A 13,210-nucleotide genomic window follows, 5' to 3' on the forward strand; every position below is an offset into this window, starting at 1 on the left:
ACGTGCTTATGGAAAAGAACTTGCATGACATCTTTTGTCCTACCCTCCCGTGGTAGTGGGGTCCTATTGGAAACTAAGGGATATTAAGGCCTCCTTTTAATAGAGTACCGGAACAAAGCATTAACACATAGTGAATACATGAACTCCTCAAACTACGGTCATCACCGGTAAGTATCTCGATTATTGTCACTTCGGGGTTAACGGATCATAACACATAATAGGTGACTATAGACTTGCAACATAGGATCAAGAACTCTCATATATTGATGAAAACATAATAGGTTCAGATCTGAAATCATGGCACTCGGGCCCTAGTAACAAGCATTAAGCATAGCAAAGTCATAGCAACATCAATCTCAGAACATAGTGGACACTAGGGATCAAACCCTAACAAAACTAACTCGATTACATGATAAATCTCATCCAACCCATCACCGTCCAGCAAGCCTGCGATGGAATTACTCAGGCACGGCGGTGAGCATCATGAAATTGGTGATGGAGGATGGTTGATGATGACGATGGCGATGGATTCCCCTCTCCGGAGCCCCGAACGGACTCCAGATCAGCCCTCTTGAGAGAGTTTAGGGCTTGGCGGCGGCTCCGTATCGTAAAACGTGATGAATCCTTCTCCCTGGTTTTTTCTCCCCGAAAGTGAATATATGGAGTCCAGGTTGAGGTCGGTGGAGCGTCAGGGGGCCCACAAGGCAGGGGGCGCGCCCAGGGGGGCAGGCGCGCGCCCCACCCTCGTGGATAGGTGGAGGCCCCCCTAATGTGGATCTTCCTTCCAGTATTTATTATATATTCCAAAATAATTCTTCGTTGATTTTCAGGTCATTCCGAGAACTTTTATTTCTGCACAAAAATAACACCATGGCAATTCTGCTGAAAACAGCGTCAGTCCGGGTTAGTTCCATTCAAATCATGCAAGTTAGAGTCCAAAACAAGGGCAAAAGTGTTTGGAAAAGTACATATGACGGAGATGTATCAACTCCCCCAAGCTTAAACCTTTGCTTGTCCTCAAGCAATTCAGTTGATAAACTGAAAGTGATAAAGAAAAACTTTTACGAACTCTGTTTCCTCTTGTTGTTGTAAATATGTAAAGCCAGCATTCAAGTTTTCAGCAAAGATTATGAACTAACCATAGTCATAATAAAATTTAGGTCTCATGTTTACTCATATCAATGACATAATCAACTAGCGAGCAATAATAATAAATCTCGGATGACAACACTTTCTCAAAACAATCATGATATGATATAAAAAGATGGTATCTCGCTAGCCCTTTCTGAGACCGCAAAACATAAATGCAGAGCACCTTTAAAGATCAAGGGCTGACTAAACATTGTAATTCATGGTAAAAGAGATCCAGTCAAGTCATACTCAATGTAAACTAACAGTAATGAATGCAAATGACAATGGTGCTCTCCAACTGGTGATTTTTAATAAGAGGATGATGACTCAACATAAAAGTAAAATGGATAGGCCCTTCGCAGAGGGAAGAGGGGATTTGTAGAGGTGCCAGAGCTCGGTTTTGAAATAGATAAGAATAATATTTTGAGCGGTATACTTTGATTGTCAACACAACAACCGAGAGATGGCGATATCTTCCATGCTACACACATTATAGGCGGTTCCCAAACAGAATGGTAAAGTTTATACTCCCCTCCACCAGCAAGCATCAATACATGGCTTGCTCGAAACAACGAGTGCCTCCAACTAACAACAGTCCCGGGGGAGTTTTGTTTGCAATTATTTTGATTTGATTTGCATAAATCATGTGACTGGGCATCCCGGTGACCAGCCATTTTCTCGTGAGTGAGGAGCGGAGTCCACTCCTCTTGAGAATAACCCGCCCAACATGGAAGATACAGACAGCCCCAGTTGATACATGAGCTATTCGAGCATACAAAACAGAATGTTTATTTGAAGGTTTAGAGTTTGGCACATACAAATTTACTTGGAATGGCAGGTAGATACTGTATATAGGTAGGTATGGTGGACTCATATGGAATAACTTTGGGGTTTATGGAATTGGATGCACAAGCAGTATTCCCGCTTAGTATAGATGAAGGCTAGCAAAAGACTGGGAAGCAACCAGCTAGAGAGCGACAACAGTCATGAACATGCATTAAAATTAATCAACACCGAATGCAAGCATGAGTAGGATATAATGCACCATGAACATAAATATCGTAGAGGCTATGTTGATTTTGTTTCAACTACATGTGTGAACATGTGCTAAGTCAAGCCACTCGAATCATTCAAAAGAGGATACCACCCTATCATACCACATCACAACCATTTTAATAGCATGTTGGCACGCAAGGTAAACCATTATAAGCTCCTAGCTAATTAAGCATGGCATAAGCAACTATGATCTCTAATTGTCATTGCAAACATGTTTATTCATAATAGGCTGAATTAGGAACGATGAACTAATCATATTTACAAAAACAAGAGAGGTCGAGTTCATACCAGCTTTTCTCATCTCAATAAGTTCATCATATAATCATCATTATTGCCTTTCACTCGCACGACCGAATAGTGTGGATAATAATAATAGTGCACGTGCATTGGACTAAGCTGAAATCTGCAAGCATTCAATTCAAGAGAGAAGACAAGGTAATATGGGCTCTTTGTCAGATCAATCAATAATGCATATAAGAGCCACTCAACATTTTAATTATGGTCTTCTCCTCTCGACCCCCAAAGGAAAGAAAAGAAATAAAACTATTTACACGGGAAAGCTCCCAACAAGCAAAAGAAGAACGAGATTTTTTGGGGGTTTTCTTTTTTTAATTATTACTACTACAACATGAAAAGTAAACTAACTAAAAGCTACAACTAATTTTTTTTGTTTTTACTAAGGTTTATTAAACTCACAAAAACAAAGCATAAAAAGGAAAATAAACTAGCATGGATGATACAATGAAAAAGTATGAGCACCGGCAACTAGTAATGAGTGTGTGAACATGAATGTAATGTCGGTGAGAAATACGTACTCCCCCAAGCTTAGGCTTTTGGCCTGAGTTGGTCTATGGCCACGACTGGCCTGGCGGATATCCATAGTAGTAGCTGGGGTCGTATTGAGATGCAGCAGCTATTGCCTCATGAGCTGCCGCTCGGAGGCGAGCCGTCTCCATCCTCCTCTTATACTCGTCCGCCTCCTCCCTGGTCATAACATATCTCCCTTTTGCCTGGGAGTCAAAGAAAGCAGGAGCAGGGAGAGCGACGTGATAGGTGCGTCGTCTGTCAAAGATTAGTCGATACTAGAGGAACTGATCATTCCTCTCAACAAACTGATGACAAACCATAGCCTCATAATCTAAATAAACAGGAGGCAACTCAATATCATGCCCACGAATGGGTATACCAAGAAAATTATCTAGACGGGTTGCATAAATTCCACCAAAGAAATCACCATTAAATCGATTATTATGCAACCTACATGCGACAATGGCTCCCAAGTTATATTGTCTATCTCCTAATACAGCACTCTTGAGAACACTAAGATCTAGAACGCACATGTGACATGCTTCATCCATACCATTTATGCACCTACCTATGAAGAGAGCAAAATAATGTATAGCAGGAAAATGAATGCTCCCTATGGTATCTTCTGTTATATCTCTAGATTCCCCCACCGTTATGCTAGCAAGAAAATCTCTAAACTCAGATTTGCGAGGCTCACTAGTGCTGCCCCATTGTGGAAGTTTGCAAGCCGTATTAAAATCCTCTAAGTCCATAGTATAATAATTTTCATAAAGATCAAATAGGACAGTTTGAGAATTACGTGATGATGAAAATTCAAACCTTCTCACAAAGGAATCGGTGAGATACTGGTATTGGCGGCACTTATCTGCCTCGAAGCTCTCAAGATTGGCATTACGCACATATGCGTTAAATTCTTCCTTGATTCCTGCTCGATCCATAAAGTCCTCTGAAGGCCATTCACAAGCCCGCACCTGAGCTTCCCTCGGTGGTTCATCATCGGCATCGCGTATTGCGAGCCTGGGTCCTTCCTTCCTTGAAGGACCACCTTGTTACATTTTCCTAAACATATTTCTTCCTCTGAAAAATTTCTGAAATTTTTAGTAACTTCAAAATAAAAGTGAACCAAACTCAACAATATTGATAGCAACTACTCCTACAAGTGCATAGAGACTATATCATGCATCAAAACTACTTTTGACCATATAAATTTGACATGCAAGCTCAATAACAGGGTCACCTAAGCAGCAAAAATATGCAATGAATAAAGCACTAGAACAAAAACTAATTGGACCACTGGAGGAGTCACATACCAAGGAACAATCCCCCAAAGCAGTTTTGTGAGAGGTGCTTTGAGCAAGGAGATCGAAAATGGCAGCAAGATGAGCTTGGACTCGGGTTTGAGCTGGTTAGTGGTGTTTGTGGGAGGAAGAAGGAATGTGTGGTAGCTGGAATAAGTGGGGGGGAGTCACCGTGGGCCCACGAGGCAGGGGGCGCGCCCTCCACCCTCGTGGCCAGGTGCTTGCTCCCCCTGCTGTGTTTTCGGTGCTAGATATTCTCAAATATTCCAGAAAAAATCATATTTAAATTTCAGGGCATTTGGAGAACTTTTATTTTCGGGATATTTTTCATTGCATGGATAATTCAGAAAACAGACAAAAAAATACTATTTTTGCTTTATTTAATATAAATAATAGAAAGTAAAAAGAGGGTACAAAGAGTTGTGTTTTCTAAATTCATCCATCTCATGCTCATCAAAAGGAATCCACTAACAAGGTTGATCAGGTCTTGTTAACAAACTCATTCCAAATAACATGGAACCGGAGAATTTTCAAATAACACTAGGTTACCTAAATGGGGATGTGCATGTCCCCAACAATAAGAATATCATATTTCTTCTTGACAGTAGGAAGAGGAAATTCAAAACCTCCAAAAATAATTGTTGAAATTTTTCCAATGGAATTGATATTGTGGACTTGAGGTTGTTTCCTCGGAAAGTGTACCGTATGCTCATTACTATTAACATGAAAAGTGACATTGCCTTTGGTGCAATCAATAACAGCCCCTGCAGTATTCAAAAAGGGTCTTCCAAGAATAATAGACATACTATCGTCCTCGGGAATATCAAGAATAACAAAGTCTGTTAAAATAGTAATGTTTGCAACCACAACAGGCACATCCTCACAAATACCAACAGGTATAGCAGTTGATTTATTAGCCATTTGCAAAGATATTTCAGTAGGTGTCAACTTATTCAAATCAAGTCTACGATATAAAGAAACAGGCATAACACTAACACCGGCTCTAAGATCACATAAACCAGTTTTAACATAGTTTCTTTTAATGGAGCATGGTATAGTTGGTACTCCTGGATCTCCTAACTTCTTAGGTATTCCACCCTTAAAAGTATAATTAGCAAGCATGGTGGAAATTTCAGCTTCGGGTATCTTTCTTTTATTTGTCACAATTTCTTTCATATATGATATACTTAGCATAAGGATTCATTTTGAGCATGTCAGTCAAACGCATACGTAAGAAGATAGGTCTAATCATTTCAGCAAAGCGCTCAAAATCCTCATCATCCTTTTTCTTGGATGGTTTAGGAGGAAAAGGCATGGGTTTCTGAACCCATGGTTCTCTTTCCTTATCGTGCTTCCTAGCAACAAAGTCTCTCTTATCATAACATTGATTCTTTGATTGTGGGTTATCAAGATCAACAGCAGGTTCAATCTCTACTTCATTGTCATTACTAGGTTGAGCATCTACATGAACATCATTATTAACATTATCACTAGGTTCATGCTCATTACCAGATTGGGTTTCAACATCAGAAATAGAAATATCATTGGGATTCTCAGGTGTGTAAATAGCAGGTTCACTAGAAGCATGCAAAGTCCTATCATTTTTCTTTTTCTTCTTCTTAGAAGGACTAGGTGCATCAATATTATTTCTCTTAGAATCCTGCTCAATTCTCTTAGGATGGCCTTTAGGATAAAAAGGTTCCTGAGTCATCTTACCCGTTCTAGTCATAACTCTAACAGCATTATCATTTTTCTTACTATTTAATTCATTGAGCAAATCATTATGAGTTTTAAGTACTTGTTCTACTTGAGTTGTAACCATAGAAGCATGTTTACTAATAAGTTCTAGTTCACCTTTAACATTGGCCATATAATTACTCAAGTGTTAAATCATGTAAGCATTATGTTTTAATTCTCTACCAAAATAGGCATTGAAGTTTTCTTGCTTAACCATAAAGCCATCAAACTCATCCAAGCATGGGCTAGCAAACTTAGTAAGAGGGATTTCAGCTTTATCATATCTATAGAGAGAATTTACCTTTACTACCTGTGTCGGGTTATCAAGACCATGAGTTTCCTCAATAGGCGATGGACTAAAACCATGTATTTCTTCAACAGGCGGTAAATTAAGACCATGTATTTCTTCAATAGGAGGTAAATTCTTAACATCTTCAGCTTTAATACCTTTTTCTTTCATAGATTTCTTTGCCTCTTGCATATATTCAGGACTGAGAAATAGAATACCCCTTTTCTTCGGAGTTGGCTTAGGAGTTGGTTCAGGAGTTGGATCAGGAAGTGTCCAATTATTTTCATTAGTCAACATATTATTCAATAGAATCTCAGCTTCATCTGGTGTTCTTTCCTAAAAACACAACCAGCACAACTATCCGGGTGGTCTCTGGAAGCATCGGTTAGTCCATTATAAAAGATATCAAGTATTTCATTTTTCTTAAGAGGATGATCAGGCAAAGCATTAAGTAATTGGAGAAGCCTCCCCCAAGCTTGTGGGAGACTCTCTTCTTCAATTTGCACAAAATTATATATTTCCCTTAAATCAGCTTGTTTCTTATGAGCGGGGAAATATTTAGCAGATAAGTAATAAATCATATCCTGGGGACTACACACACAACCAGGATCAAGAGAATTAAACCATATCTTAGCATCACCCTTTAATGAGAACAGAAATAATTTAAGGATATAATAGTAGCGAGTTTTCTCATCATTAGTGAACAGGGTGGTTATATCATTTAATTTAGTAAGATGTGCCACAACAGTTTTAGATTCATAGCCATAGAAAGGATCAGATTCAACTAAAGTAATTATCTCAGGGTCGACAGAGAATTCATAATCCTTATCAGTAAAAAAGATAGGTGAAGTAGCATAAGCAGGATCATATTTCATTCTAGCATTCAAAGTTTTTTGTTTCAACTTAGCTAATAATTTCTTAAGATCATTCCTATCATTGCAAGAAAGAAAATCTCTAGCAGTTTCTTCATCCATAACATAGCCCTCAGGCACAACAGGTAATTCATATCTAGGGGGAGAATCTTCATCATCACTTTCATCAATATAATCAGTTTAAATAATTTCATTCTCTCTAGCCCTAGCAAGTTGTTCATCAAGAAATTCACCAAGTGGCATAGTAGTATCAAGCATAGAAGTAGTTTCATCATAAGTATCATGCATAGTAGAAGTTGCATCATCAATAACATAAGACATATCAGAATTAATAGCAGAAGCAGGTTTAGGTGTCGCAAGCTTACTCAAAACAAAAGGTGAATCAAGTGCAGAGCTAGATGGCAGTTCCTTGCCTCCCCTCGTAGTTGAGGGATAAATCTTGGCTCTTGGATCTTTCACGTTCTTCATAATGATAAGCATATGTAAATCCCAAGTGACTCAAAGAATAGATCTATGCTCCCCAGCAACGGCGCCAGAAAATAGTCTTGATAACCCACAAGTATAGGGGATCACAATAGTTTTCGAGGGTAGAGTATTCAACCCAAATTTATTGATTCGACACAAGGGGAGCCAAAGAATATTCTCAAGTATTAGCAGCTGAGTTGTCAATTCAACCACACCTAGAAACTTAATATCTGCAGCAAGGTATTTAGTAGCAAAGTAATATGATAGTAGTGGTAACTATAGCAGAAGTAACAATAGCAAAAGTAATATTTTTGGTGTTTTATAGTGATGATAACAATAGCAACGAAAAAGTAAATAAGCGAAGAACAATATATGGAAAGCTCGTAGGCAATGGATCGGTGATGGAGAATTATGCCGGATGCGGTTCATCTTGTAACAGTCATAACCTAGGGTGACACAGAACTAGCTCCAGTTCATCAATGTAATGTAGGCATGTATTCCGAATATAGTCATACGTGCTTATGGAAAAGAACTTGCATGACATCTTTTGTCCTACCCTCTCGTGGCAGCGGGGTCCTTACGAAAACTAAGGGATATTAAGGCCTCCTTTTAATAGAGAACCAGAACAAAGCATTAACACATAGTGAATACATGAACTCCTCAAACTACGGTCATCACCGGTAAGTATCCCGATTATTGTCACTTCGGGGTTAACGGATCATAACACATAATAGGTGACTATAGACTTGCAACATAGGATCAAGAACTCTCATATATTGATGAAAACATAATAGGTTCAGATCTGAAATCATGCACTCGGGCCCTAGTGACAAGCATTAAGCATAGCAAAGTCATAGCAACATCAATCTCAGAACATAGTGGACACTAGGGATCAAACCCTAACAAAACTAACTCGATTACATGATAGATCCCATCCAACCCATCACCTTACAGCAAGCCTACGATGGAATTACTCACGCACGGCGGTGAGCATCATGAAATTGGTGATAGAGGATGGTTGATGATGACGATGGCGACGGATTCCCCTCTCCGGAGCCCCGAACGGACTCCAGATCAGCCCTCCCGAGAGGTTTTAGGGCTTGGCGGCGGCTCCGTATCGTAAAACGCGATGATTTCTTCTCCTAGATTTCTTTCTCCCCGAAACACAATATATAGAGTTGGAGTTGGAGTCGGAGAGGCAACAGGGGGCCCACGAGGTAGGGGCGCGCCCCCACCCTCGTGGAGAGACGGTGGGCCCCCTGGCCTTCATCTTTGGCAGGTATTTTTCTTATTTTTTGAAAAGTGGCTCCATGAAGTTTCAGGTCATTCCGAGAACGTTTATTCCTGCACATAAATAACACCATGGTAATTCTGCTGAAAACAACGTCAGTCCGGGTTAGTTCCATTCAAATCATGCAAGTTAGAGTCCAAAACAAGGGCAAAAGTGTTTGGAAAAGTAGATATGACGGAGACGTATCACCTAGTACGGGGGCGACGTTCCGGGCTACTGTCAACGTCCCACGCGGTGTTGACCACTGGGGCGCCCTTCCCCTTTTTGGGCGCTTTCGCCTCCAGATGTGCCGAGACCACCCTCTTCTTCTTCTTCTCCTCGGGAGGAGGGTTGTTTTCCTCCTCCTCCTCCTCTTCCTCGTCGTTGTCCTCTGGGACAGAGGAATGGGCCTCGTCATCTTCGGACGTCATGTCCGAAGTGCCCTTGCGACGGGGGCCACTCTTGGCCCCCTTGGCTTTCTTCTTGGCCTTCTTCTCCGGCGCTGTATATGGCACCGATACCAGCATCTTTGCCAAGCGCGGGATGACTGGTTCTTCGGGCAGCGGAGTCGGACATTGGATCTGCTTCGCCCTCTCCACCCAGTCCTGAGAGAGCAATACTAAGCTCTCAGACATCATCCTTGAAACATTTAAGTTGGGAATACATCAAAAGTAACATACCTTGTTGGCGGGGCAGTTACAATTGTGACCACGGTCTGAGTCCGTGGCCGGTGGCTTCTCGTTGCCCTTGAAGAGCAACTTCCAGGCCCCTTCGTGAGAAGTATCGAAGAGCTTTTTCAGGATCTAGTGCTTCTTAGAATTGAACTCCCATAAAGGGCGGCTTCGGCGCTGGCACGGAAGAATCCGGCGGATTAGCATCACCTGGATAACGTCAACGAGCTTGACGTCCTTGGTCACCATGCTTTGAACGTGCGTCTACAGCGCTATCAGCTCGTCAGGTGAACACCAGTCCGGACTCTTCTTGACCCAGGAGGTGAGTCGCATGGGAGCACTGGAGCGGAATTCGACAGCTGCGGCCCAAGTGGTTCCACAAGGTTCTGTAATGTAGAACCACTACTTCTGCCATTCCTTTACTGTCTCCGCAAAGGTGCCTTTGGGCCAGGAGACATTGGATACCTTGCTCACCATGGCCCCTCCACACTCCGTGTGCTGGCCATCCACCACCTTTGGCTTCACGTTGAAGACTTTGAGCCACAGCCCGAAGTGGGGATGGATGCGGAGGAAGGCCTCGCACACGACAATAAACACCGAGATGTTGAGGAAGGAATTCGGGGACAGATCATGGAAATCTATCCTGTAATAGTACATCAGCCCGCGGACGAAAGGGTGGAGTGGAAACCCTAGCCCGCGGAAGAAATGGGCTATGAATACTACCCTCTCTGTGGGCTCCGGCGTGGGGACGATTTGTCCCTCGGCTGGCAGACGATGGGTGATCTCCTTCGCCAAATATCCAGCCGCCCGAAGCTTAGTAATGTCCTCCTTGATAGAGGAGACCATCCACTTGCCCTGACCACCAGATCCGGACATGGTTGCTTGAGTGGAAAGGAGATGAGAACTTGGGCGCTGGAGCTTGAGATCGGAAAGGCGGAGACGGAGAGAGAGCGCGAGGAGAGGAAGAGGAATCCTTATCCCCTTATAAAGGCAGCAAATATTGAACGCCTCCTCACTCGCCTTAGGATTCACATGGTCCCTAGGGATATATAAACGGCACGGTTGAGTTACCCATGACAGCATTGATGAGAATCCCGCAATAATGGGGCATGATCTCTGTTTTGACAAGATGTGTCGATAGCAACCGCGTCTCGAAGCGTGGAATGGCAGAGGAAAAACGGTTCGAAATTATAACCGGACAGACGTGATGTCGTGTTGGAAAAAACCTGTCAACATATTAGATTCGTGCAAATATTATATTCTCTCTGCGGTTGTGTATGGTGTGCGTAACAGGTCAGGATACTATCATTACATCCAAAGACTACCTTGGAGTTCGGAGAAAGGGGAACCCGCCTTGCAATTCCGAAGACAATCTGCACGCCGGACTCCTCGTCATTGAAAGCCTGGTTCAGGGGCTACTGAGGGAGTCCTGGACTAAGGGGTCCTCGGGCATCTGGCCTTTTATCCATGGGCCGGACTGATGGGTTGTGAAGACATGAAGGCCGAAGACTGCACTGTGTCCGGATTGGACTCTACTTGGTGTGGAAGGCAAGCTTGGCGACCAAAGATTCCTTCTTATGTAACCGACTCTATGTAAACCCTAGATCCCCTCGGTGTCTATATAAACCGAAGGGGGTAGTCCGAAGAGGACATCACATATACTCATTACCATATTCATAGGCTAAACTTCTAGGGTTTAGCTATTACGATCTCATGGTAGATCAACTCTTGTAATACTCATATTCATCAAGATCAATCAAGCAGGAAGTATAGGGTATTACCTCCATAGAGAGGGCCTGAACCTGGGTAAACATCGTGTCCCCCGTCTCCTGTTACCATCGATCCTAGACGCACAGTTCGGGACCCCCTACCCGAGATCCACCGGTTTTGACACCGACACCCCTTTCCTTCTCTCCTCCCTCACCTTCCCTCTTATTCCAGTTATAACATAGGGTGACACAGAACTAGCTCCAGTTCATCAATGTAATGTAGGCATGTATTCCGAATATAGTCATATGTGCTTATGGAAAAGAACTTGCATGGCATCTTTTGTCCTACCCTCCCGTGGCAGCGGGGTCCTATTGGAAACTAAGGGATATTAAGGCCTCCTTTTAATAGAGTACTGGAACAAAGCATTAACACATAGTGAATACATGAACTCATCAAACTACGTTCATCACCGGTAAGTATCCCGATTATTGTCACTTCGAGGTTAATGGATCATAACACATAATAGGTGACTATAGACTTGCAACATAGGATCAAGAACTCTCATATATTGATGAAAACATAATAGGTTAAGATCTGAAATCATGGCACTCGGGCCCTAGTGACAAGCATTAAGCATAGCAAAGTCATAGCAAAATCAATCTCAGAACATAGTGGACACTAGGGATCAAACCCTAACAGAACTAACTCGATTACATGATAAATCTCATCCAACCCATCACCGTCCAGCAAGCCTGCGATGAAATTACTCAGGCACGGTGGTGAGCATCATGAAATTGGTGATGGAGGATGGTTGAAGATGACGATGGCGATGGATTCCCCTCTCCGGAGCCCCGAACGGACTCCAGATCAGCCCTCCCGAGAGAGTTTAGGGCTTGGCGGCGGCTCCATATCGTAAAACGTGATGAATCCTTCTCCCTGGTTTTTTTCTCCCTGAAAGTGAATATATGGAGTCCAGGTTGAGGTCGGTGGAGCGTCAGGGGGCCCACGAGGCAGGGGGGTGCGCCCAGGGGGCAGGCACGCCCCCACCCTCGTGGATAGGTGGAGGCCCCCCTGACGTGGATCTTCCTTCCAGTATTTATTATATATTCCAAAATAATTCTCCGTAGATTTTCAGGTCATTCCGAGAACTTTTATTTCTGCACAAAAATAACACCATGGCAATTCTGCTGAAAACGGCGTCACTCCGGGTTAGTTCCATTCAAATCGTGCAAGTTAGAGTCCAAAACAAGGGCAAAAGTGTTTGGAAAAGTAGATACGACGGAGACGTATCAATCCACCACCGGGCTCGCTGCCCCGGGTCGTCGGAGCGCGTCTCCTGCATCGCGAAGCGGAGGACGAGTTAATAAGGGATACCGTTGTGGTCGGGGTAGGCGCGGTCCTGCTCGTCGTCGGTCATGACCTCGAGGAGGCCATGCGCGTGGTGATGCAACATCGCAATGTTGGGGAACCACTTCCCGATCTCCGTCAGGTCCGCGCGCATGGCCTTGTCGTCGCCTGCGAGGTCAACGATGACCCTCTTCCAGGCGGGGCTGTTCTCCATGTCCGCGGAGGCGGTGTGGTGGTCGGCAGCGGCGCAGTGGGGGTTTGGTGCGGGGTAACCGAGGCGACGTGGTTTGGTAGCGGGGTGGACTGAAGGTGAGTGGAGAGTGGAGCGGTGGGTGGGTGGCCTTAAAAGCAGAGAAGGAAACTGAAAAGGCATGGGCCACTAGCAACTACTATAGTTAGTTTAACTTGTGACGCCCCCAATTTGATCGTACACTAATCATACACGCAAATGTGTACGATCAAGATCAAGGACTCACGGGAAGATATCACAACACAACTCTAGACACAAATTAGAATAATACAAGCTTTATATTACAAGCCAGGGGCCTCGAGGGCTC

This window comes from Triticum urartu, chromosome 3, assembly GCF_003073215.2.
Source record: "Triticum urartu cultivar G1812 chromosome 3, Tu2.1, whole genome shotgun sequence".
Lineage (NCBI taxonomy): Eukaryota > Viridiplantae > Streptophyta > Magnoliopsida > Poales > Poaceae > Triticum > Triticum urartu.